This window comes from Cupressus sempervirens, chromosome 4 (genome assembly GCF_028749045.1).
Source record: "Cupressus sempervirens isolate cs-2001-9-10 chromosome 4, ASM2874904v1, whole genome shotgun sequence".
Classification (NCBI taxonomy): Eukaryota; Viridiplantae; Streptophyta; class Pinopsida; order Cupressales; family Cupressaceae; genus Cupressus; species Cupressus sempervirens.
The window spans coordinates 870077013-870103368 of record NC_143121.1 but is presented as its reverse complement, the minus strand read 5'-3'; the positions used below and the strand labels follow the sequence as shown (position 1 = coordinate 870103368).

The following is a 26356-nucleotide window of genomic DNA, read 5'->3' as shown; positions in this document are numbered from 1 at the left end:
ACTGAGTGACTATAGTATTGTCCAAGTGATTTACAAAGAAAAAGGAGAAACACAAGTTTTCCTGAGTAAATGTTATGTTTACTGAGTGACAATTGGATGAACAAGTTTAGAAAATTGGAACATGGGGCCCACTTTTGATGAAAATTTAGAAATTTCAAGATGGTCTAAGACACGAGTCAAACTTTGTTACAAGATTAATGATTGAGAAGATTGAAGAAGGATCTGATGATGGAGACTAAAGAAGGATAAGGTTGATGTACACAAAGTTCTATGCAATTTATATTTTTTGAGTGTCTAAATTCATTATATGAGGTTTTTAAATCTGGAAATTTCACCTAAACCTAAGATCAACGATGCTGATTAAGAGAAAAAAGATGGAAGGGTTTGGAAGATTTGAGCAAACTATTTAAGGAGGAAAACAAGATAGTTTAAGGCTGCTAGCTGAAGTTGTTGGTTGCTAAAGTGTGAAAGTTATTGTAAATGTGAAGTTGTTGAAGAAAAAGAGTGAAGAGTTGAGCCAGTTGAACTGAGCAGAGAAGAGGAAAGATAAGGAAAAGAATTGGTGAAAGTGTTAATCAATAAAGTTCAAGTACAACATGAAAGGAGATCCAAGAGAGATAATATAGAGAAAGAGTGAGAAACATAGATCTAAACAAGCAAGGATAGTTTATATTCTTAACAGATAATTTTAACTATTACTATTTAACCATTGTAGTAGAAATATTAGAAGAACCGAGTGGACCTAACAAGTCAGTGAAATCTCATATGGTATCATCAATTAGTGATGTTTGTATTTCCTTTAAATTAGGCCACTCTTTAGTCTAGCACAAGGAGTGATAAAGTTTATATGATCTTTTGGTGAAATCCTCTAACAAGGTCACATTAACAATGTGTATGTAACCTTTAACAGGTTGGCTCCTAGAACAACTCACTTTAGAAGAGTGAAAATGTTTGATTTGCTAGTCCCAAGTGGTTTTTCCCTTCACAAGGTTTCCATGCTAAAATCATGGTGTTAATTGTATGAATGTTATTTGTGTTACAATTTGTTTTACTACTAAAACTCGGTAATAACTACGTAAGTTTACCGATACTTGGTAATGCAAGGAACAATGAGTTAATAGTTTGGGATATATTTATTGATAGAGTTGATTAATATTTACACCGAGTGATTTTTGTTGAAGTCTATGATGTTTTATTGGTATTTATTTGAAGGGTTTGTATGATAATTGGATATGAATGATTCATCCCTCCTCTCAGTTAGCTCACAATTTGGTATTAGAGCTAAGTGCTTGGAGAAAGAAGTTTAAAAGAACTTAAGCTAAAGATCAAAGATGTATAAGAGAAAGGTACCAAGATTGAACAAGAACTTTTCATTATGGCGAGAGCGAATGGAGTTGCATCTTTTGGTATTGGAGATAATGTGACACATTGGTTGGAGAATGAATATACTACACCTATTGGTCACCTAACTATGGAGAAAATAAATGAGAAAAGGAATCATAATAATTTGATGATAGAGATTACATCTACTTTAGATAATGTTGAATTTGATGTTATCAATAAATGTGCCAATGCTGAAAAATGTGGTATAAGTTGAAGTTAGTACATGGAGGAGATGATAATGTAAGAAGAACCAAAGCTAACAATGACATGAGAATGAAAGAAGGTAAGAATGCTGCACAACATGTGAACCATATAAAGGATGTTGTAAGTGCAATTAGAGCTACTAGAGGAACTATCATGAACTTTGAAGTTGTAAGTAAGGTTCTCAGAACTCTTCGACTTGTTTATGATATTAAAGTTTCTACAATTCAAGAAGTAAGAGTTGTGCTTGATAATGATCTAACACTTGATAGTCTAGTTAGCTGATTGACTGCATTTGAGTTGAGAAATTATGATAATAGCATGGTTACAATGGGAAATGCATTTAAGTCTTCATCAACCATTACTAATTCAAAGAAAGAAAATAAAATTAAAGAAGAAAGTGAGTCTGGAACTGAAGATGATTAGGATGAGCTTGAAGCATTGCTCGTGAGAAGGTTATCAAGAGGTAAAGGTAAATAAAAAAGTAAACTGCCCTTGATCTATTTCATATGTAATGAGGTTGGTCACTTTTTTGTCAAATTTCCTAATAGAAGTAAGTATGATAGAAATGACAAGAAAGAATTCAAGTACAGGAAGAATAGGGATTACAAAGGAAAAGGGAAAAAGATATGCTACATTTTTGAGGAAGAGTATACCGAGTCTAGTTCTGATGGTGGCACGAAAGTAGTTGAAATGGTTTATGTTGTAATCAAGAAAGATCCAAATGTTGAAAGACATGTGAATTAAATTGTCCTTATTTCACATGTTACTAAGAACAAATCATGGATTTTGATAGTTATTATTAACATCACACAACTAGACATCTAAATAAGTTTGATAAGCTTGAATAAAATGATGATTGTGTAAATGTTAAGTTTAGTAATGATGTTCCATACTTGGTGAAAGGTAAAGGATCACTAATGTTAAATGATATGTATAATTGAGTTCAAGGAATAAAATATAACCTTTTGAGTGTTGCACATGTGAATAACTTAGGTCACAAATTTGAATTTGAAAAAAGAAAGGTCAAGATCTTTGATCATGAGGGAAACTTGATTGAAATAGGTAAGAAAAAAAAAGGTAAATTATTCTATCTTGATCCTATAGTTGAGACATGTTTATTTTCTAGAATTGAGGATGTTTGGTTGTGGTGTAAAAACTTGTGTTGTGTAAACTTTTAGAACATGGTAAAAATATATAGAAAGAAAAGAGTAAGAGGCTTACTGAATCTACAAAAATTAGAGAATACTATGTGCAAATAATGTTAGCTTAGTAAGATGACAAAGTCTAGTTTTTCTAGCAAGGCACACACTTCAAATGACAGGCTAGAATTAGTGCATACACATTAATGTGGTCCAATTGGTGTTGGTAGATACTATGGTGTTAAATATTTTATAATATTTGTAAATTTATTCAAGGATGATGATTGTAATGTTCATGAAGATGAAATCACAAGCTTTTGATATGGTCAAGTGGTATAAAGATAGAGTTGACTGGTAAATCTTTGAAATATTTAAGATTTGATAGAGTTGTTGAATTTATGTCTTCTAAACTTACTCACTTTTGTGCTAATAATGGTATCAAAAGACAATTATCTGCACAAAGGACACCACAAAAAATAATATTGTTGAAAGGAAAAATAGATCCATCATGAATTGTGCAAGGGCACTGATAATTGAGAAGGAGATCTCTTAAATATTCTGGAGAGAGACAATTAGTATTGTTATTTATACTCTCAACCAAGTTCAATTGAAGAAAGGGACAAACATGACACCCTATGAATTGTGGTGTGGTCATACACTGAATGCAATTTATTTAAAAATCTTTGGAAGTAGGTGTTACATTCATAAAGATACAAGGAATGGTAAACTTTTTGTTAAAGGAGATGAAGGTATATTTCTTGGGTATTCATCTAAGAGTAAATCTTATTAATGTTTGAACAACGCTACTAATAAGATGATTGAAAATGCAAATGTGTGGTTTGATAAGTTTACAGAGGGAAATGGCGTGGAAAGTAAGAAGGAACTTGAAGATTACATCAAGTTTATTTATGTCTATGAAGAGACACCTAATATTCTACCCAAGTTACATCATAGAGCTACCATGAACCAGATAGTAGCTACTGAGTCACATATAGTTATGCTCAAGCATCGGATAGTAAAACTTGAGTAGGAGGATGAACTTCTATCGAGTGAATGAGATCATCAAAATCAAAGAAATAAACTTGTATTAGTTAAATATGCGAGAAAGAACCATTCACCTGAACAAATAATTGAAGATAAAAGCATAGGAATAAAAACAAGAAACAAGTTAAGAGAAGATGCATATTTAAAATCTAATTTTGAAACAATAATCATAAAAGCTACATTGGACAAAAAATGTTTTGTTAATTTTATGAATGAGGAGATTGATCAGATATAGAAGAATAATACTTGGACACTAGTATTGAAACCTGCTAATAAAAATGTGATTGAAACCAAATGGATTTTAAAAAATAAGTTGAACGAGAATGGAGAAGTGGTAAGGAACAAGGCAATATTGGTTTACAAAGGATATGCACAAGAATAGGATTAGATTATGGTGAAACCTTTGTGCATGTGGCAATATTGGAAGGAGTAAGAACACTGCTAGCCTATGCTACATACAAAAAGTTCAAACTATATCAAATGGATGTCAAATCTTCTTTTCTAAATGGAATACTTGAAGATGAAGTATATATTGAACAACTTGAAGGATTCATTGAACCTCAAAAAGAAGAGCACGGTTTTCAAGTTGAACAAAGCATTGTATGGACTAAAGCAAGCCCCTAGAGCATGGTATGAAAGATTACACTATTATCTGATTAAGATTGGATTTGCTAGAACAAGCAAAAATAATAATCTACATTTGAAGAATGAATATGAGGATATGGTGTTAATTCTTGAGATATTTCTTGATGATATAATATTTGGAGGAAATGACATGTTGAATAAGATATTTGTTGAAGAAATGAGCATTGAATTTAAAATGTTTATGTTTAGTGAGATTTTTTTTTATTGCATTACAAGTTCATCAAAAAATGGAAGGTATCTATGTTACTCATTCTAAGCATGTGAAGGAAATCTTAAAAATATTTGGGATGGATGAGTCAAAATTAGTTGATACACCTATGGTGACTTGACTAAATTCATCAAAAGAAGACACTACTGGTGAGGTTGATCAAATACTATATATATCTATGATTGGAAAACTATATTATGTTGTGAATAGTTGATCAGGCGTTGCACTAGATGTTAGACTTGTTGCAAGGTTTTCATATAATTCAAAGGAGACACAAATGACTGTTGTGAAAAGGATATTCATATAGCTCAAGGGAACTGAAGATTATGGCCTATGGTACAAACAAGAGGATGACTTTAATCTTAAAGTATACACTGATGCTAATTAATCTAGAAATGTTGATGACCAAAAAAAGAAAAGTGGTGGAGCTTTCTTTTTAGGAGAAAGGTTGATTACATGGATAAGTAAGAAACAAAGTTGTGTTTCACAGTTTACTACTGAAGCTAAATATGTTGTTGCTATAATCAATTGTTCAAATAATGTATGGATTAAGCAATTGTTGGAAGGAATGAAAGAAGAGGTAACCGAGACTATTAATATTTACTGTGATAATACAAATGCCATAAATATTTCAAAAAATCAGGCGATGCATGCAAAAACAAAGCACATATCAATAAAATATTATTATTTGAGGGAAAAAGTTCAACATAAACAAGTGAGATTTGAATATGTGAAGTCTAAGGAACAAATTGCTAATATATTTACTAAGCCAATAGCTAAGGATGCTTTTGAGTATCTAAGAAGCAAATCGAGGGTCTTACCCCTATCAAAAATTCACTAGGTGAAGAGGCATGCTGCATCAATTCATGTATAAGTTCTAATATCTTTATGGAGTTGATGCAGAAGTGTTCACACTTTAGGAGCATTTCTAAAGTTGTTAAAAAGAATGTGATGAAGCTGATGTAATTAGTACAATCAAGGTCCAAGGTCAACTACAAGCTTTTATAAGTTTCATATTAAAATTTATAATGAGCTTTGGCATTGCTGTCAAAGAGAGAGTATAGAGAATGAGTAAGAGTAGAGATTGTCAAAGGCGAAGAATAGATTGATGAGATGGTATAGATGATATGCATGAAATGACATGGGGGAAGAATATCTGAAGATCATAAGAATAAAATAATCGAAGAGAAAATTATCGAAAGGGGGAGAGAACATACTAAATAGAGATGAAGATGAGATTGAATACTGAACCTACAGAAGGAATCATATCCTAAGGGGGAGAAATGTTGAAGATATTGAAGAAGATGTTATTGAAGGTACCCAACAAGTTATAGAGTTTTTGCAATAGAACGAAAATAAATGCAAAGTTTTATTGTTGTCAATGCATACATGTAATTATCTTATGTAATAATTTGTAATTTAAAATCTTATGTTATGTGTTGCCATCAATGCCAAAGGGGGAGATTGTTAGCTCCAATTGATAATGTAATTAATTTAGTGGGAGATTGCTAGCTGATAATACTATGAATGTATGTAAGGAAGTCATATCAATTGTTATATTGTCATATGGACTCTTTTTTGAAATATCCTTATGTATATATGGAAATGAGCATTTCTAGAGTACCATATGAAAAGCAACATATGGACTCTTTGTCATATGAAAAATTGTATTTCTAGAGTACCATATCAATTAGATTGATGAAGAGGATTCAAAGAAAGTATGATGAAGAAAAAAGTGATATGTAAGGTATTCAATGGGTACTTGAATGAGTTGGACAATGATACTGCATTATTGATTTGATTTTTTTACAATCATGTATTGTGGAAAAGTTTTGAAGAACAATAACTTAATCGAGTGATCAGGTTAATGAAGGGAGACTGTATTCACCGGTGACAATAGTATTGCCCAAGTGATTGAAAAAGTGAAAGGAGAAACATAGTTTTCCTCAAGTGAGTCAATATTAACTATGTGATATGTTGCCCAAGTAAATGTTATGTTTACCAAGTGACGATTGAATGAACAAGTTTGGAAAATTGGAATCTAAATCTGACCTTTTATGAAAATTTGGAAAGTTTAAGATGGTCTAAGACATGAGTTAAAGTTTGTTAGAAGATCAACGATTGAGAAAATTCAAGAAGGATTTGATGATGAGATTAAAGAGGGATGAGGATGTGCACAAAGTTCTATGCAAGTTATATTTTTTGAGTGTCTAGGTTCATTGTATGAAATTTTTGAATCTAGAAATTTCACATGAACCTAAAATCATCGATGTTGATTAAGAGATGAAAGATGGGAGGAGATGGAAGCTTTGAAAAAACTATTTAAGGAGGAGAACAAGACAATTTTAAGCTATTGGCTGATGTTGTTGTTGCTAAAGTGTTAAAGTTGTTGTGAATGCAAAGTTGTTGAAGAAAAAGAGTAAAGAGTTGAGCTAGGTGAACTGGGAAAAGCAAAGGAAAGATACGAAGCAAAATTGCTGAAAGTGTTAATCAACCAAGTTCAAGTACGTAGTGAAAGGAGATCCAAGAGAGATATCAAATAGAGAAAGAGTGAGGAACATAGATCTAAACAAGAAAAGGTAGTTAGATTATATACAGTGCTTCTTTAATTGATAGCTCAACTCTTCTTGTAATGAACTATGGTTGATAGCTCAATTCTTCTTGTAATGAACCATGGACTATTAATATTTGATCATCGCATAAGAGACAAATTTTATAAATCAACCTTACAAAATGTATGCAATTCCAAATATACAACCATAAAAGGATGTATATGGACTCTTTTTTAAAATATCCATATGTAAAATGAATGCCTTGAAAGTGAATGTACTCCTTCAATGTTCTACAATTGATGAAGACTTATTCAAGAGTATATGATTTTGTACTCTCTTCAAAATACATGCACTCCCTCAGTGCTCTATAACTCGAGAAGACTTGTAAATAAATTTTGATAAATATCGATGTTATTTTGATGATAGCGATGTTTTCTCTACAATTAGAAATGACTTAACATAGTTTGGATAATAATTGATGTTTTCTTGATGATTTGAATGAATGTGTTGAAAACACTAATCCGTGTATTCAATCAATTCAAGAGGAAAATAAAGGGTCAATTAATTAAATTTGTATTCAATCAAATCAAGAGGAAAATAAAGGGTCAACTAACTAAATTTTGATTTTTTAACTTTGGAAAGAATGGCGTCTGTCACAACATCTATATAGTTTAAATATAGAATTTATTAAGAATTTAAGTGTTAATAATAAACACGCAATATATAAACAACACAAATATTGTTCAATAAGATCACTAAGGAATGATGGAAGAAATGACTTGCTTTCAACAAAGTTGAACTTCTTAAATGAAGAAGAAGAAAACTACTCTTCTCTAACTATATAAACCTTAGTCCTAGATGCTACTTCAATAATTTTGTATAAGATTACTATACACTAAGGCATGTTTCATATTTGAAAACACGGTGAATTATCAACCAGAGAACATTTGCTCGTCGAGTTCACAAATCTCAAGTGATCAACCAATCCTCTGTTCTTCTAAAAAGAATTAGGCACTAAAATCTTTATGAAGGGAGCTCCATGAATTGAATGGAACCTGACCACATGCCTCGGATTAAACTAAAGACATGACATCATTGGTAATGCCTTGGTTGCAGATATTCGCTAGAGAACGCATGTGTTTCATACCATATTGGGACACAAATCCATAATGGTTTTCAAATATCCTTACCTGCAACAACATGCATCCATGAGTTCCTTCCTTAAGTAATAAATTACCTTGTGATTAAATATAGGACTTGGTTAGGCAAGAGCCTACAACACACCTATAATTTGTGAGCCTTCAACTGGGAAGTCATTGGTTCAAGTCTACTTGAGCTTAAAACATTAGAATAATTAATTTTAATAAATAATAACAACTAATCTAGGCTTCGTCCCATTACCAATAATAATAATACTAGACTTGGTTTTTATGATACTAGAAACTTATGGGGACACTATTTATTAGCCCATGAAATTAGACATTGAGACTTCAAATTACATATAGAGGAAACACAAAGACAAGAATCATACTCAAGAGGACCTTATGTTCTTGTATTGAACCCTATGTGCTTGTATACAATTGTTTTCACTATCAGGAACCATGAAGAGAAATGGCAGCTATGAAGGTTAAGTACTCACCATTGTTTTAAGATAGTCCCAGTCCTCAACTAAGGGATGCCTAGGGGATCTCACAGTATTCAGCACCAAAGGACCCTTTTTAGAGCCAAACAAAAGCTTTCCAATAAGCTTCACACTCTTGTCAAGATACATGCGATGTGTCATTAGGTCAACTAAATGCTTTTGTGCTTCTAATTTCTCAATGGAATTCTTCGTAGATCTTTTATACTGACCATCCATTCTCTCATTAGCTTGTAGCCTAAAACTTCACATACATACACTTTAAAAATGCCATCAACTAATCTCAAGAGATGATTCATGTAACATTTTTCATGGGAAATACAAGGAAGTCAAGTCAGAATATATGTTACTAGATTGTTGGAGCTTATTGTTACATCCCAAATTTTGCTCTAATTTTTTTTAGTTTGATGATAACTATTGGTTTAACAAATTATTTCTTTCATAATTATGTGAAATAAGTTAGTTATTTATATACATTGTACAACTATTAACGAATTATTTCTTTCATGATCATGTGAAATGAGTTAGTTATTTATATATGTTGTACCGACTTTTAATGAATTATTTCTTTCATGATCACGTGAAATGTGTTAATTATTTATATACATTGTACTAACTATTGATGAAATGGTCGGTAACCTATAATTGTTATTAGATAATTAACTGTTGTTTGATTTGAATTAATGATTAATATATTTTGTTTTGAATTACTATGGAATTAATATTTTTGGAAAGAATGTTTTACATGGGTGAATGCAAGAGAAGACTGAAAAGAGGGGAAGCATTGCTAAACAAGATCATCACAATGAGATGTTCATTTGGTTTAGTCATTAGAATCGATAGGTATGACCTAAGACTTCCTTGGGAAAGATATGAAGACTTCTTCACAAGTTACATTAAGGGACCCCCATGAGCTATTAATGAAATAGTATATGAAAAACATAGAATAATCTAAATTAAAATATAATGGATATCGTAAGAGATTGTTTATTAATTTTTATCATATCATTATAATAAACACTTAAATATGAACACATAAATATAAAAATGAAATGACACCAATAAATTATATTAATATAATCTAATGATGCCACCTCATCAATAAACTTATGTGAATGTATATAAGAATGTATTATAACAGTGAAATAAAAATTATAACTCTTCAACTCCTCCTTATTTATTTTTCCTCTTCATTTCTCTTCTTTCAAATCAAATTAATTTTTTGAATTTGAATGGTCATCTTGGAAACTGACAGAAGTTGAGGAGTCTCGGCTAGTCTTTAAGAGAGCTATAAATTGACCAATGCAGTACCATTCTCTCCTCCTTTGATACATTTCCCTTTTTGGCCATGGATAATCATTCTAAGCTATGATATACATTCCTAACCAAGCCATTTTAATCAGTTGCTTAGTTAGTACTACACTAATCTTTCTTGTTCTGCCATCATTGAAATACTTAAGCCAAGAGTCCAAGCTAGTGGGTGAAATGAATTTCCCTATAGGAGTTCCACCCAAGGACAGGAGGGGCCACATCCCGACAGACTTCAGGTCAATCTTAGGTCATGATTTTACACATTGTATTTCATATAATTCCTTTCTTCCATGAATATGAGACTGACTGCAGCTAGCTCTTTACAATGCTAGAAATATGAATAGTAAAACATATGTATTCAAATTTCCTTCCTTTCTAGAGTATAAGTCTAACTGCAACTGGACATAAATTGCTAGGACTATGAATGATATGTTTCATGCATTCGAATATCATAAGTCTTCCTTCTTAAAGTAGCAGACTCAATGCAGCCAAACATAGTTTCAATTCAAATACCTTGCTGACGGTTTCTTACATTTCATTGAGTCATTGAGATCTTTTTAGTTTTATCTTTGTAAAATTCTAACATCATTATGAAATCAAATTGTAGTTGTAATGAGTATTTGTATCAATATCAATAACCATGCTAATATAATTTTTGAAACAAAGAAAAAAATACTCATGGATTCTAAACATCGAGAAATTTACTAGAAAAGAAGCCATGAAATGGTGAAGAGGTGTATACAATAATAAAATGATCATAATCTTATAGACACCAAGGAATTCACCGGCAAAGAAGCCATGAAATGGTGAAGAGGTGTAAATAAAGTAGAATGAACATAATCTTCCAGGAACCTAGGATTCACCAACAAAGAAGCCATAGAATGGTGAAGAGATGTAGTTAACTTGCAAGAACCAAAAATAAAATTATATATGAATATCTAAGAAAAGAAATACTTAATAGCTCATGCATGTCCCAGTAATGGAATCTATTGTCAAGTCAAGTGATGGTGATCGAGTCATGTACCCATCTGAAATCCTTGGCCAAGGGAGTTTAAAGGCATATGTGCCAATTCTAAGATCACTTGCTTGTTCGTAGATGTTAGTTATATAGGTATAACTGATTGGGCACTCAAACCACTCAGTAGCTTAGATGAATGGTCTAAAAAACATCCCAAGCTCGATCTTGAGGTAGGGAGGGTCATTCTAATAAGTTAGGATGTGTGGGGATTAGTATGGTCTGAGGTTGGGACGTTAAGTCTATGTCAATGCTTCTCCTCTCACCAATGCCAAAGCTTGTAAAACTAGATAAAGAATTATCCAATTAATATTGTATGTTTCCCACATTTTTACCTTTTTACCTTTTAGTAGGAATAATTAGAGTCTTATATTTCAAATAGAGTAAATATTTACCATTTAAATTGAATGAGAAAATGTTTTAATTTTGATTGAGTATGAATTTAATTAGGAAAGATAGTCGTTGCTTTATATTTCAGTTGAACATGTTTTTCGTTAGGAATGATTAAATTATTTTCAATGTAATTATTTACTTCCCATTCTCGTCATATCAACTGAACATGAAATACAATTAGATTAGTAATAGTTACTATTATCATAGTTATAATCTGTTAATGTAAAAGAAGTAATTGTCATGTGAAATGAAATCAGTTACTTATGGAGTTAGAAGTTATTAGATCTTTGATATCTTTAAATTAGTTATGAAAATTTGTTTGTTACATATGGTATCACAATGTTGGGTTTGACACTGAACCTAGGGCACACTACCTTCTATGAAAACTTGAAAGTTCTAAACTGATTGCATAGGATGCAAGTACGTAAAATACCCTGCAAGTAGACTTGACACCCCATTTTTCATTATTTAATAGAAAACATGCCTAAATATGACTACACCTACTATTCCATGCCCTAGGACAATGAAACTCTAAACTAGGAAATAGAACGAATGAAGAGAGAAAGAGTCAAATGGACTGCTGCTAGCAAAGCAACATATAGGAACATATTGAATCAAAACTGGAATGCTCAACAAGGCAATTCTCTTTTACAGTTCCATAGATCTTGGATGGTGCTTGATATGTACCAATCCGAGGAAAAATTAAGTGCTGCAAAGCAAGACTAAATATTTTTAATGTAAATATCCTCAATAGAGGAAATTTTGTAATAAAGTTTGCTCTAAGTGAAGAAACAAAGTATCAAGTTAATTAAAGTTATTAATTCATGTGTTTCATGCATTTGCAAGATTTTTTCTTTTTGTGAAAGATTGTTAAAATCCACTTAATTGACACAAATTTGTAAATTAATAGGTGAAAAAAAATAAACATAAAATGAAAAACAATGAGAACATTGCAGATTAAGGCATAATTCTTGAAAACACTCAGTCCTCTAATGACTCGTTACTTTAGATCTTTCAAGAAATGCAAATGAAGTTGGAAAAAATGGAAAGAAGAATGAATGAAATGCAACCCAAATAGGGGAGAACAATGAGGAAACTAAATCCTCACCTCCTCTTAGAGTAGAGACATAAGGCTCTGAGCATAAAAAGAAAACCTCCTCACCCAAACAATCAAAAAAACAAAAGAAACAAGAAATAGTGTCTGATCTGTCAGCCGATATTAAGAAAATAAAACCACCCAACTTTTCTAATGTTGAGTCTAGGGAGGAAACAAAAGCTTGGTTAATTGAAATGGAACAATATTTTGAGATTAGAAATTTCTCTGAAGCCTCAAAAGTAGTTTGGGGAATATATCATTTTATAGGAGAAGCTGCAACCTGGTGAGGAAACACCAAAATTGAGAAAAACATAAAAATCACTAAGATCATTTGGGAAAAATTTGTAACCATTTTCACAAACCACTGGCTGCCTCAAACCTTTTATGATTAGAAAATTTTAGACTTCTAAAACTTGAAGCAAGGAGACATGCCAGTAAATAAGTACTGGGAGAAGTTCGCACGACTATTAAAGTATGTACCACTGTATTAGTAGAATACCAACCTAAAAGTGAGAAAATTCATTATGGGTTTGAACAATAGAATAGGTGGAGCTGTTGATGTTCTCACTCCCTGAACCATGGAGGAGGTTCTAGAGAAGGTTGTTTGGTAAGAGCACAAAATCAGGAAGGATAACTCCATCTGAGAAAATAAGAGAAAAACAATCTGGAATTCAGAGGGTGCTAATTTTGGACCCCAGAAAAGACAATTTAAGGACTTCAAGTACAAAAAACCAGAGTTAAAGGGAAATGGGGTTAAGGATGTTAAAGGTAATTTTAATGCAAATAAGAATAACAAGAATAATGAAAAGAAGGGACCAATTCTAGGATTCTTCACCTGTGAAGGAGATCATTATGCTAGTAAGTGTCCCAGTAAACCCAACACCAACTAGCCACAATGACCACCTCTTCCATAACAACAACAAGTTTTTCAGCAAAGGATTCATGTAGCCTTGGATAATAGGCAGGTAGAACAACACATAGGTTCTATTGCAACTTCGGGTAAGATCTACGAAAACCCTATGTCCATTTTAATTGATACTAGAGCTTATGAATATTTTATATCACCTGGACTATTAAGTAGGTTTTCGAAAAGATCTACCTTTATGGAAAAACCATGGACAATTGAGTATGAAAACCAGTAAAGGGCTAAGGTAGAGCAATGCCTGTTTGAAGCTTAGGTTGACTTTCCAAATTTTTTAATAGAATTGGACTTATATGTAGCACATCTTGGGTCTTATGACATTATCATAAGAATCAATTGGCTTAGTGAACATAAGGCCAAGGTGGATTGTCTTGCAAAAATTGTAAACTATGTGGATGATCGAGGTAGACCAACAAGCATTACAAGGATTAAACATCAAATTCAATCAAAATAGATTTCTGCAATGCAACTTAAAAGATATGGAAGAAAAGGCTATAAGATTTTTGTAGTCAAGATTGAGGACACGAGAGAACCTAAAACCACCACTTATGGAGATGACTATATTTATGAGGATGGGGATATTAGAGAAAAGTTAAAAGAATCTTTCGAGGAAAAATATCCCTATTTTAAAAGTTATCAAGATGTGTTTCCTGAAGAACTCTTGGGACTACCCCCTTCTCGAGCCTTTGATTTCATTGTAGATTTGATACTAGGATCAGAACCCATATCACAGGCACCATATAGAATGACAACTACAAAATTAATGGAATTACAGATCCATATTTAGCACATGTTAGATAAGAAATTGATCTGTCCTAGTGTCTCACCATGGGGAGCCCCAGTATTGTTTGCTAGAAAGAAGGATGGAACCATGAGATTATGCATATATTATAGAATGCTCAATAAAGTTACCATAAAAAACTGGTACCCACTGCCTAGAATAGATATTCTCTTTGATCAATGAAGGGTGCAATAGTGTTTTAAAAATTGATTTGAGGTTAGGATACCACTAGCTCCATATAAAGGATGAAGGTATACACAAAATTGCATTCAGAACTAGGTATGGACATTATGCATTTACAGTATTGCCATTTGGGTTAACTAATGCCCCAATAGCTTTTATGAACTTAATGAACAACATATTTCAAGACTACCTGGATAAGTTTTTGTTGGTCTTTATAGATGATATTCTAATCTATTCTAAGAATGAGGAAGAACATCAAAGGCATTTAGAAATAGTTTTGCAAAGATTAAGAGAACATAAACTATATGGGAAATTATCTAAGTGCACCTTGTATCAGAAAGAAATATAGTATTTAGGCACATTACATCAATTCAGGGCATAGCAATAGATCCATTAAAAATAAAAGCAATTAGGGAATGGCCTATACCTAGAAATGTATTAGAGGTTAGAAGCTTTATGGGACTAGCAGGATTGTATAGAAAATTTGTCAAAAATTTGTCAAGGATAGCCTATCCGATCACATCGCTTCAAAGGAAGGGAAAGAAATTTATCTGGATAGAAAAATTTCAATCAACCTTTGATTTTTTGAAAGAAAAACTAACTACATCCATATTAAAGGTACCTGATCCACAAAAGTAGTTCGCAGTTATAATAGATGCATTTGGAGAAGGATTAGGAGGTGTGTTAATGTAAGATGAACATGTTATTGCTTATGAATCTAGTAAACTAAAAAAATATGAACATAATTATGCACCCCATGATCTTGAATTAGTAGCTATTGTGCATGCCTTGCAAATGTGGAGACATTACTTAATCAAAAAACCTTTTGAACTTAGATCCGATCATCACGGTTTGAAATATATCTTCAGCCAACCAAACCTAAATACTAGACAAAGAAGGTGGCTAGAATTTTTTTAGCAGATTATGAGTTCGACATAAGTTATATTAAAGGTAAGGAAAACAAAGTGGGAGATGCCCTAAGTCAGAGAAGGCACATCTCTGCAATGGCTACTATAAACTCTAGGTTAAGGGACTAGATTTTACAACACTTAGAACATGATGAGTTTTATTTAGAAATCAACCTAGCTCTAATTAGGGATCTACAAGATTCCAAGTATTTAGAGTTTAGTTTAGAAGAGGATGGATTACTAAGATATCACAATAGGATCTATATACCCAACAACCTTGAACTCTGAAGATTGATTTTAGGAGAATTTCATTCAACCCCATATTTAGGACACCTAGGAATAACAAAAATGCTATCTGATATAAAACCCCTATATTTTTGGAAAGGGGTGAAAAGGGAGATAACATAGTTTGTCATAGGTTATTTGGAATGCTAGAAAGTAAAAGCAGAAGATTGATACCCAACAGGTCTTTTACACCCTAATGAGGTACTCGAGTGGAAATGACAGATAATATCCATGGATTTCATACAAGGATTACCTATGACACAAAATTGACACAATACCATTTTGGTCATGGTTGATAGATTGATAAAGGTTGCTCATTTTATACAAGGAAATATAACTAATGTAGCACTAGAGATTTCCCATAACTTTATAAAAGAAATTTTCAGATTGCATGGAATTCCAAAGAAAATTATTTTAGATAGGGATTCCAGGATAACTTCTAGATTATGGAAAACATTATTTTCAGCTTTGGGCACTAAATTAAAGATTAGTTTAGCTTATCATCTTGAGATAGATGGTGAAACAGAAAGAGTGAATTAGGTATTAGAAGATCTTTTAAGAGTATACTATACCCAACAACACCCCTGGAAACATACTTACCTTGGTAGAATTTGCGTATAGCAACTCCTATCAGTCCACCATTAAAATGGCTCTCTTTGAGGTCTTGTATGGTCATAAATGTAGAACTCATGTGAGTTGGAATCAATTGGAATATAGAATCATTGTTGGACCCAAAATGCTCAAAGAAATGGAGGAATAGATAATCCAGATCCGTCAAAGACTAAAGGAAGCTAATGATACATAGAAAAGTTATGTTGATGCTAGGAGAACACCTAGAGAATTCTCAATAGGGGAAAAGGTATTATTAAGAGTTAAACCTCAGAAGAGTACCATCAAGTTTAGTAAGAATACTAAATAAGCCTTGACGTATGTGGGACCCTTTGAGATACTAGAAAATGTAAATGCAATAGCTTATAGAATTGCTTTACCACCAAACCTAGCTAGGTTGCATGACATCTTCCATATGTCATATCTTAAAAAGTACATTAACCACCATGATCATATGATCAATTAGAAATTATTGTAGGTGCAAGAACCAAAGGTGGTAGAGGTAGAACCACTTAGAATACTCAAGGTGTGTAAGTTATGCTTACAAAATCAGGAGGTGACTCAATGCAAGGTCTAGTGGGACCAGTATGCAAAAAATAATGCCACTTGGGAGGATTATACAGAAATTGCCCAAAAATACCCTCATCTTTTCTCTGGAACTAGAAATTGAACATTTCTTTCTTCCTATATAACTGATTAATTATTGTCTTAATTTTTTTTTGTTATGTTCATCAAGGAAGATGAAAAATCCAAGGGGGAGGGTATGTTACATCCCAAATTTTGCCCTAATTTTTTTTTAGTTTGATCATAATTGTTAGTTTAACAAATTATTTCTTTCATGATCATGTGAAATGAGTTAGTTATTTATATATGTTGTACCAGCTGTTAATGAATTATTCCTTTCGTGATCATGTGAAATGAGTTAGTTGTTTATACAGGTTGTACTAACTATTGATGAAATGGTCGGTAACCTATAACTATTATTAGATGATTGCCAGTTGTTTGATTTGAATTAATGATTAATATATTTTGTTTTGAATTACTATGGAATTAATATTTGTGGCAAGAATATTTTACATGGGTGAATGCAGGAGAAGACTAAAGAGAGGGGAAGCATTGCTAAATGGGATCATCACAATGGGATGTTCATTTGGTTCAGTGATTAGGATTGGTAGGTATGACTTAAGACTTCCTTGGAAAGGATACGAAGACTTGTCCACAGGTTACATTAAGGGACCCAAATGAGCTATTAAGGAAAGAATATAGGAAAAACATAAAATAATCTAAATTAAAATATAATGCATACCTTAAGAGATTTTTTAATTAATTTTTATCATATCATTATAATAAACACTTACATAGAAACACATAAATTATATAAAAAGGAAATGGCACCAATAAATAATAATAATATAATCTAATGATGTCACCTCATCAATAAACTTATGTGAATGTATATAAGAACGTATTATAATAATAAAATAAAAATTATAACTATTCAACTCCTTATTATTTTTCCCTCTTCATTTCTCTTCTTTCAAATTGAATTAATGTTTTGAATTCGAATGGTCATCTTGGAAACTGACAAAAGCCAAGGATTCTTGGCTAGTCTTTAAGAGAGCTATGAATCGACCCAAGCAACACCATTCTCTCCTTGTCTGATACATTTCCCTTTTTAGCCATGGATAATGATTTTGAGTTGTGATATACATTCCTAGCCGAGCCATTTCAATCCATTTCTTAGTTAGTATTACATTGATCTTTCCTTATTCCACCATTGTTGCACTACTTAAGCTAAGAGTCCAAGCTAGCGGGTGAAATGAATTTCCCTATAGGAGTTCCAGCCAAGGACGAGAGGAGCCACATCCCAATAGACTTCAGGCCAATCTCAGGTCATGATTTTACTCATCGTATTTCATATAATTCCTTTCTTCCATGAATATAAGACCTACTATAGGCATCTCTTTACAATGCTAGAAATAAAAATAGTAAAACGTATGTATTCGAATTTCCTTCCTTTTTGGAGTATAAGTCTAATTGCAATTGGACATAAATTGCTAGGATTGTGAATGATATGTTTCATGCATTCAAAGATCATAAGTCTTCCTTCTTTAAGAAGCAAACTGAATGCAACTAAACATACTTAGTTTTAATACATATACCTTGCTAATGGTTTCTTAGATTTTATTGAGTCATTGAGATCCTTTTAGTTTTATCTCTATAAAATTGTAACATCATTATGAAATCAAATTGTAGCTGTAATAAGTATTTGACTCAATATCAATAAACATGTTGATATAATTTATGAAATAAAGAACAAAATACTCATGGATTCTAAACACTGAGGAATTCACTGGCAAAGAAGCCATGAAATGGTGAAGAGATGTAAATAAAATAAAGTGAACATAATCTTCCAGGCACCTAGGATTCACAAACAAAGAAGCCATAGAATGGTGAAGAGGTGGAGTTAACCTATAAGAACCAAAAATGAAATTAGATATGAATATCTAAGAAAATAAACACTTAATAGCTCATGCATGTCCCAATAATGGAATCTATTGTCAAGTCGAGTGGTGGTGGTCAGGTCATGTACCCATCTAAAATCCTTGGCAAAGGTAGTTTAAACACATATTTTCCAATTCTAAGATCACTTGTTTGTTCGTAGATGTCAGTTATATAGGCATAACTAATTGAGCACTCAAACCACCTGGTAGCTCAGATAGCTGGACTAAAGAACATCCCCAACCCTATCTCGAGGCAGGGAGGGTAATTCTAATAATTTAGGATGTGTGGGGATAAGTATGATCTGAGGTTGAGAGGTTAAGCCTATGTCAATGCTTCTCCTCTCACTAATACCAAAGCTTGTACAACCAGCTAAAGAATTCTCCAATTAATACTATATGTTTCCCACACTTTTACCTTTTTACCTTTTAGGAGGAATAATTAGATAGACTTATATTTCAAATAGAGTAAATATTTTCCATTTAAACTGAATGAGAAAATGTTTTAGTTTCGATTGAGTATGAATTCAGTTAGGAAAGATAGTCGTTGCTTTATATTTCAGCTGAACATGTTTTTCATTAGGAATGGTTAAATTATTTTCAATGTAATTATTTACTTCTCATTCTCGTCATATCAACTAAAGATGAAATACAATTAGATTATAGTAGTTACTTTTATCATAGTTATAATCTATTAATGTAAAAGAAGTATTTGTCATTTGAAATGGAATCAATTACTTATGGAGTTAGAAGTTATTAGATATTTAATGTATTTATATTAGTTATGAAAATTCATTTGATACACTTATCTGATATAGGTTTAAAGCCTAGAAACATATTTGATCTTTAATGTCTTTATATTAGTTATGAAAATTCATTTGTTACACTTATCTAATATAGCTTTAAAGCCTAGAAAAATATTTGTTAGTTTGGACCTAGTGAAAAACAAAAATGATAATTGAATCCATCAAATCACACTTTCCATACAAACAAATACATGATTACCACCTTTTTCCATAGGTAAAGAAGGTCTGCATCACGCTAGTTTATAGCCCTTGCTTCCTTTTCATCAAAAATTTCTTGAATCCCATTGTCAAAGGTAAAAGTGGCATTAGCATTTTTAGGGCTAGTTCCAATGTATAGAAACAAATATTCTCCACTGATAGGGATGTCACCATACTACATTACATGGGATCCAGTCTTGTATGTGTCATGATCTAATGTCCTCATTTTAACCTATAAATGATTTATTGTATCAATATATGTACTTGGGAACTAAAGTCGCCTTCTAGTTCCACTTTATCAGAAAGAGAATCAAATGAAAGTTGGTTTTCTATTATATTTCCCAACTTCAATAAAAACTTGAACAATTAATGGTAGTACTAATACATAATTTAAATAAAAACTTGAAGTATTAATGGTAGTACTAGTAATATGTAACACCATGTCTTAAGTGTGACATGTCTTAGAGCTAGAAGGAAAGTACAATTTGACTGGCATTTTTCTTGTTCAAGCCCCAAATTAATTTTCTAGAGTAGCTTCATTGAGTCAGTCTCCTGACTAAAACTTGAGAAACAGATTTATATAGCATTAAACATAAATTAGGCCCATGAAATGTTATCAGTTTGTATTATTAGAATAGATTATTTAGATCAATGATACCTTCTTATATTTTTGAAGCTGCTTACCATTTGATACTATTGTTTTATTGTTTCTATCTCCAAATTGTACATCTCACTACCATTCAAATTAAAATTAGTAAAGAGTTGTGTGCTCAAGACCACCCATAAAATGAATTGTATCTAATTAATTGTTGCTATTTTAAAGAGAAAATGTTAGCCTACCTTCCATCCATGCCACACTATAAAAATCTCCAAGGCATGTGAAATACTCTTGAGGGGGTGGGGGGACATTTTGGAACTGTAAGTTGCCCAACTATTTTCTTTTACATTGGCAGTTGTTGTAGAGTAGATATTCAAACCTTTTGGAAGAAGACCTTCAAGAATGCTTCCACTTTCACATGCCTTGATATAAAAGAGCTAATGATGCAAATAGTTAAATCAATTGGCCACCCAAGAATAATAACTTTACATGGAATTGAAGTGCATTGTCAATTATTTAAAAAAGGGGAAATAAGAATAGTTCTTGCATTTGTTAAAAGGTTGCATTTCCTCACCATTTCTTTATATGTGCCAGTAACATGTTTTTTCTTTAGAACTTCAACAAAGTCATTTTCAAAAAGATAAGGAGGGTTGGGCATGCCTGCAATCAAAATCAACAATATCATCACCTCTATGTCACATAGCTGTAGAAGTAATACTGATTTCTTCAAACATATGATTAGAAAAAGACTACAACTGAATTTGTAGCAAGCGATGGAGAGTTCAAGCGGAAAACATTGGAGACTTCAAGTAACAAACTAGAACTGTATAAAGGAAAACAATAAATGAGTGAAGGAATGAATATTTAATGACATCCATGAGATTGATCAGTCTAAGGGACTATGGATCTGAGCCTAAATGATTAGGCATATGAAGTTGACAAAAGAGGTGAAATGGAATAGCTTAAGACCAATTACACTCTTGTATGACTAACATGTTCCAAATATCTATAAAAGCATATGGGGAAACACATTAGGGAATTGACAGGAATAAGCATAGTTTTCCTTAGTTTAGGATGGTTGAAATACATCTTGTTCTATAGAAGACTATAAATGAATGATTGTCCATATTAAGCCTACCAAAGAAGTAACAAGGAATGAGTTTCGAAATTTTTTTTTCTTGTATCTTTTTTAACATATTCCAAATGGTTGCAAAAACATATGGAGGAACAAATTAGGGCACTGTCAGGAATATGCATAGTTTTTCCTAGGGGTAGGAACAATCTTTTCTAGAAACAAGCCCAATAATTCTCATGGGTCTAGTGGAGAATCTAGAAAACTTGAGGTAAAATTTACTACTATAAAAATTTTAGAAATAATGGGATATGTCCCTATCATATATGGGACAATTTCAATAAAAACTTCTTATAATCAAAAAATGGAAAGTAAAAAGAAAAGCAGAAGCAGTCCAATTTCTGGCACATTCAGAAAAGGTTAGCATATGGAGGGTTATACAACCTAGAGAAAATGAGAAATATATTCTGAAATACAATGCAAATATGTTTAGCTTTTAGATTATCTTTAGGTTGAGTATTCATTGTCAAGTTGGAAATTCCACTAAAGACAATTAAAGGGAGTAGATAGAATTTTAAACAAATAGAGTTACTCATCAAGTACTCTAGGTCCTCCATGGTCAGAGTAATAGATAAAAATGTGGTCGTTAGGGTGACTATCCAACACTTTACCACTCCCTCCACTAACTAAACTTTTATCTCCAAGTAAGACAGAAAAGAAGCTCTTTACATTCACATTCTAACCTACATAGTCCTACGTTTTAAACATCTAGATCAATAAACAAATAGACCCACATTTTAGACTTCAAGATCACTAGAAAAGATAGAAAAGAACCAGTTTTATAGTCCATCATAATACTTTAGGGAATAAGGGAAACACAAACACACCTTAGGGACACCTGTATAGATATCTTTTCCATTGGGGTGGTTGATGATAGTTCCTAGTCTAGGATTGTAAGAGTTGTTTTCTATATCATCATACATAAAGACAACAATGTTCTCATCTTTCAGTCCACCATTCTTCATTATGTGATATGCATGGAAAACATCAACCTACATAGAAAAATATGGGGTTAGATTCTCTAAACCAAGCCCAAGATTTATTGCAATAGTCAATCTATTTTGAGACTAATTTCATGTATATTTTTTAAAAACCAGGGAAATGAAGGCATAAAATAGTGTAATAAGGGGAGCCTTGTGAATAGAGCATGGCCTTTTCATCACTATACCATAACATTGATGTACATTTGAGTATTTAAAGTATATTCAATTAGTGGGTTAAGCATAATGATTTGCTACTTAATAGATGGAAGCATTTTTTGTTACACCAAAATTCTAAAAGTTCCAAAAGTTTGAACAATTAGTGTCTTATATAAATGTTAGATTAACTCGACACACCCCATTGCACAAGTCTCCAAGGAGGTGCTGACTATTAAGTCAACTATATCAACAACTCTTTTATTTTCCCTGCATGCTAAAAGATTTTTTTAGCAATTGGCTATAACACCTAACACTATCAAACCCCACTAAATGAAAGAACAAGTAGATGCTATGGTTGAAACACAATGTTCACCACTCATAAAAGCCCAACTCAGGTTCGGATAGGCTCTCCATAATAGTGGAAAAGACAACTTATAACTTCATTGACATGAAATAGTAAGGTAGATTCTAAGTTCAGAGAACATGATGTAAAGAAACAACTATGGACTACATTCAAGCAGTAAGGCAGATTCTTAGTTCAGAGAACATGATGTAAAGAAAGGAAAATTCTTAGTTCAAAGAACATGATGTAAAGAAACAACTATGGACTATATTCAAGTAGAATGCAGATCCTTAGTTCAGAGAACATGATGTAACACAACAACTATGGACTACATTCAAGCATAAACCATATTCACATCCTAAGTTCATGTGGCCAAGAATAACTTGCTTCATGTTAATAGACAACCCATATCTGAGTGGACAATGTATAAATATTCAAAATGTTGTCCAAACATATCTCACATTGTTAAAAATAAATTCAAGTCTTAAGTTTCCAATTTATGTTTAAACTTCAAGCTCATATATGCTCGTTTGCCAACATTTTTTAATCCTGGTCCCATACAAAAAAAACTCTAGAAATCATATAAAAAGACTAATTCAAGAAAAGATCAGACCATGACCAAAATCTATTTCATGATATAGAGAGCTCCATACAACCAACTAAAAGCATCCATAAAAAATGTAATAAACCAAGGAGAGATTAGATTAAAATAATTCTAGTGCAAAATGTAGAAAAAACATTGAGGTGCAAACCTATACTCCTAGCCAACATTTAAGGGGTGCAACCATCACAAAATAGTTTGAGAGGGTGGAAAAGTTCAAGAAAATCGTTAAACAAAGAATAGAGATATTCCAAGTGAACTAACTAACAACCTTCTTTCGCTTGATTTGGGATTACCCATCTCAAATTAAAAAATAGAAAAAGAAAAGCAGAGAAGAAGAAAAGAAGAAGAAATTGATGTGTAATAACATCTAACATTTTAGATCACACTATGAAATCCATCACCAACACAACCCTATAAATTTTATGTAAATATCCTTCTACATATAGAAAATATTCTTGGATAAAGGTTGCATTAATATCTGTAACAACATTCACATTCCAAACCACATTTAGAAACACATAATCAACACTTCCTAATAAAAAAAAACTAAAGAAAATATTCATTAATAGAAATTACTAAACATTTCAAATCACACATTGAAGTTGATGATGAACATTCAATAATCCTAACAAGTTTAAGAATATATTATATATAAAATACATGTAAAAATATCCAATGATAAACACTTTCAAATGCTTCATCAAAATTTCATAATCCTGACAAGTTTAAGAAAACATTCTTGAATAAAAATGTTTTAAACCCATATTTCATAAAAAAATTATACATAAAACCCAAATTTTTTAAACAAAAATTAGTTTGAACATAAATACTAAAAGAATTTCTAAGGCTAGAACTATACTGTGAAACCCATAACCAACTTCAATAATCCTAAGAAGTTCAAGAACTTATTCATAAATTTCCTTTGTTCCACTCTCTCTTAACCCAAATATATGAACATGAACATTATGAAAGCCACCATCAAAATTTAATGGTCCTCCAATGTTTCAGAGTACAAACATGATGCACGTAGTTGCCATAGCCCATGGACCCTACAATCAAAATAGCCCACCTGGTACCAACACTGCCATCATCACTACCTCCTCCATGCTTTGTATAAATGGGCATCGTAAGAAAATCATCCGACATTCCTGAAACACCATCTACACAAAGCCCACACAAATTCAAGCCCAAGAGAACCAGAGAACAAAAGACTAGCTCCCTCACACAAGCCATTTCCATTTCTACACACTTTCCACAAGAAGAGTACTTTATATTAGCTTTTCCCTTAATGAAATGTAGCCCTTCTTACCAATATTTTTGTCATCTTCATCTATATCTGATCTAATTCAAAGCCAGGTTTTCCTCAATAACAAAAATGATCTCTTAGATCTCATCTGTAATGTTTTAGTTTAGGTGCAGTGAGGAAACTAGATTTGAGCATACATTATTCAGCTCAAGTACACCTTCCTATCTTTTTGAAGCTGCTTACCATTTGGCACTGCTGTTTTATTGTATTTGTCTCCAAATTGTGCATTTCATTGCCATTCAAATTAAAATTAGTAAAGAGTTGTGTGCTCAAGACCACCCATAAAATGAATTGTATCTAATTACTTATTTCTATTTCAAAGATAAAATATTAACTTGTCTTTCATCCATGCCACACTGTACAAATCTTCAAGGCATGTGAAATACTCTTGAGGGGGTGGGGGGAACATTCCATGTGTAACGCCCCGCCAAGGGATCCAAAAGAATTAACCTAAAGTTTCACTAAGTTTGCTAAACATTTTTTTTTTTAAAAGTAAGAAAGTATGACATACACATCAAACAAATAGTAGCAGAAGCAATAACATGTAATCATCGACAAACATACATTGCAAGTTACATTTCTTAAAGATCCCAAGACGTTGAGTCACGTTTAAATTTAATTAATTCTAAGTCTAACAACTAACACATACATATAAAAGAATAATCAGAAACTCCAATGTCCATAATATACATTTGTTCCGAATGCTCCTTGGCAAATTAATTCGGAATGCTCATTCATCCACTGTACATGTCACAGGGTATGAAAGGCTTAAAAGAATATACATATGTAAAGATCAAGATACAACATCCTCAAATCCATGATACAAAGTACAGTAAAAATATATGAAACTATTCACCATACATGATACATCCATACATCCATAATGATAAAACATCTATCATAAAATCTAACCATCCATCATAATAATCCAAGAACATAGTGAAGGTAAATGCCAATCATGAAATCTCCAGCCACGGTGACCACAGAATGGATCTCAATGGTAAGAGTAAAAGCACTACCACCCGACCGCGTGGAACCTAAATGGTCGACTCCCACCGCGCTGAGGAGATAGTCTCAAGTCCCAAATAGGATAACAAAACCTATAATCATAAATACTCTCTAAGTCCAGGAAATCCTATAAGTATGCTAACTCAAGGGTTCCTAAAAAAAAATCGACATCTAAATCCCAGAGGTACCACAAGACACGTAGGAAACCTAATATGCAAGCGGGAAAGTGTCATCGCAAAAGTCATGTAGAAGTTACCCGAGCAATCCCTTAGGAATCCCGGGTCCCTACTGATCCTGCGGCCACTAGTATCCTCTCGTACTGATGAGGCATACTATGGAATGTAAGGTCATAACCAAGCGTCCTCTCTACCCCATCCTAGTCTGTACTAGCACTCATGGCATGG

General features: G+C 32.3%; 1 pseudogene; it reads right to left on the bottom strand.

Moving 5' to 3' along the window:
- Positions 1-8182: 8182 nt before the first annotated feature.
- On the bottom strand, positions 8183-24871 carry LOC149564172 (vacuolar-processing enzyme gamma-isozyme-like; annotated as a pseudogene).
- Positions 24872-26356: the final 1485 nt, after the last annotated feature.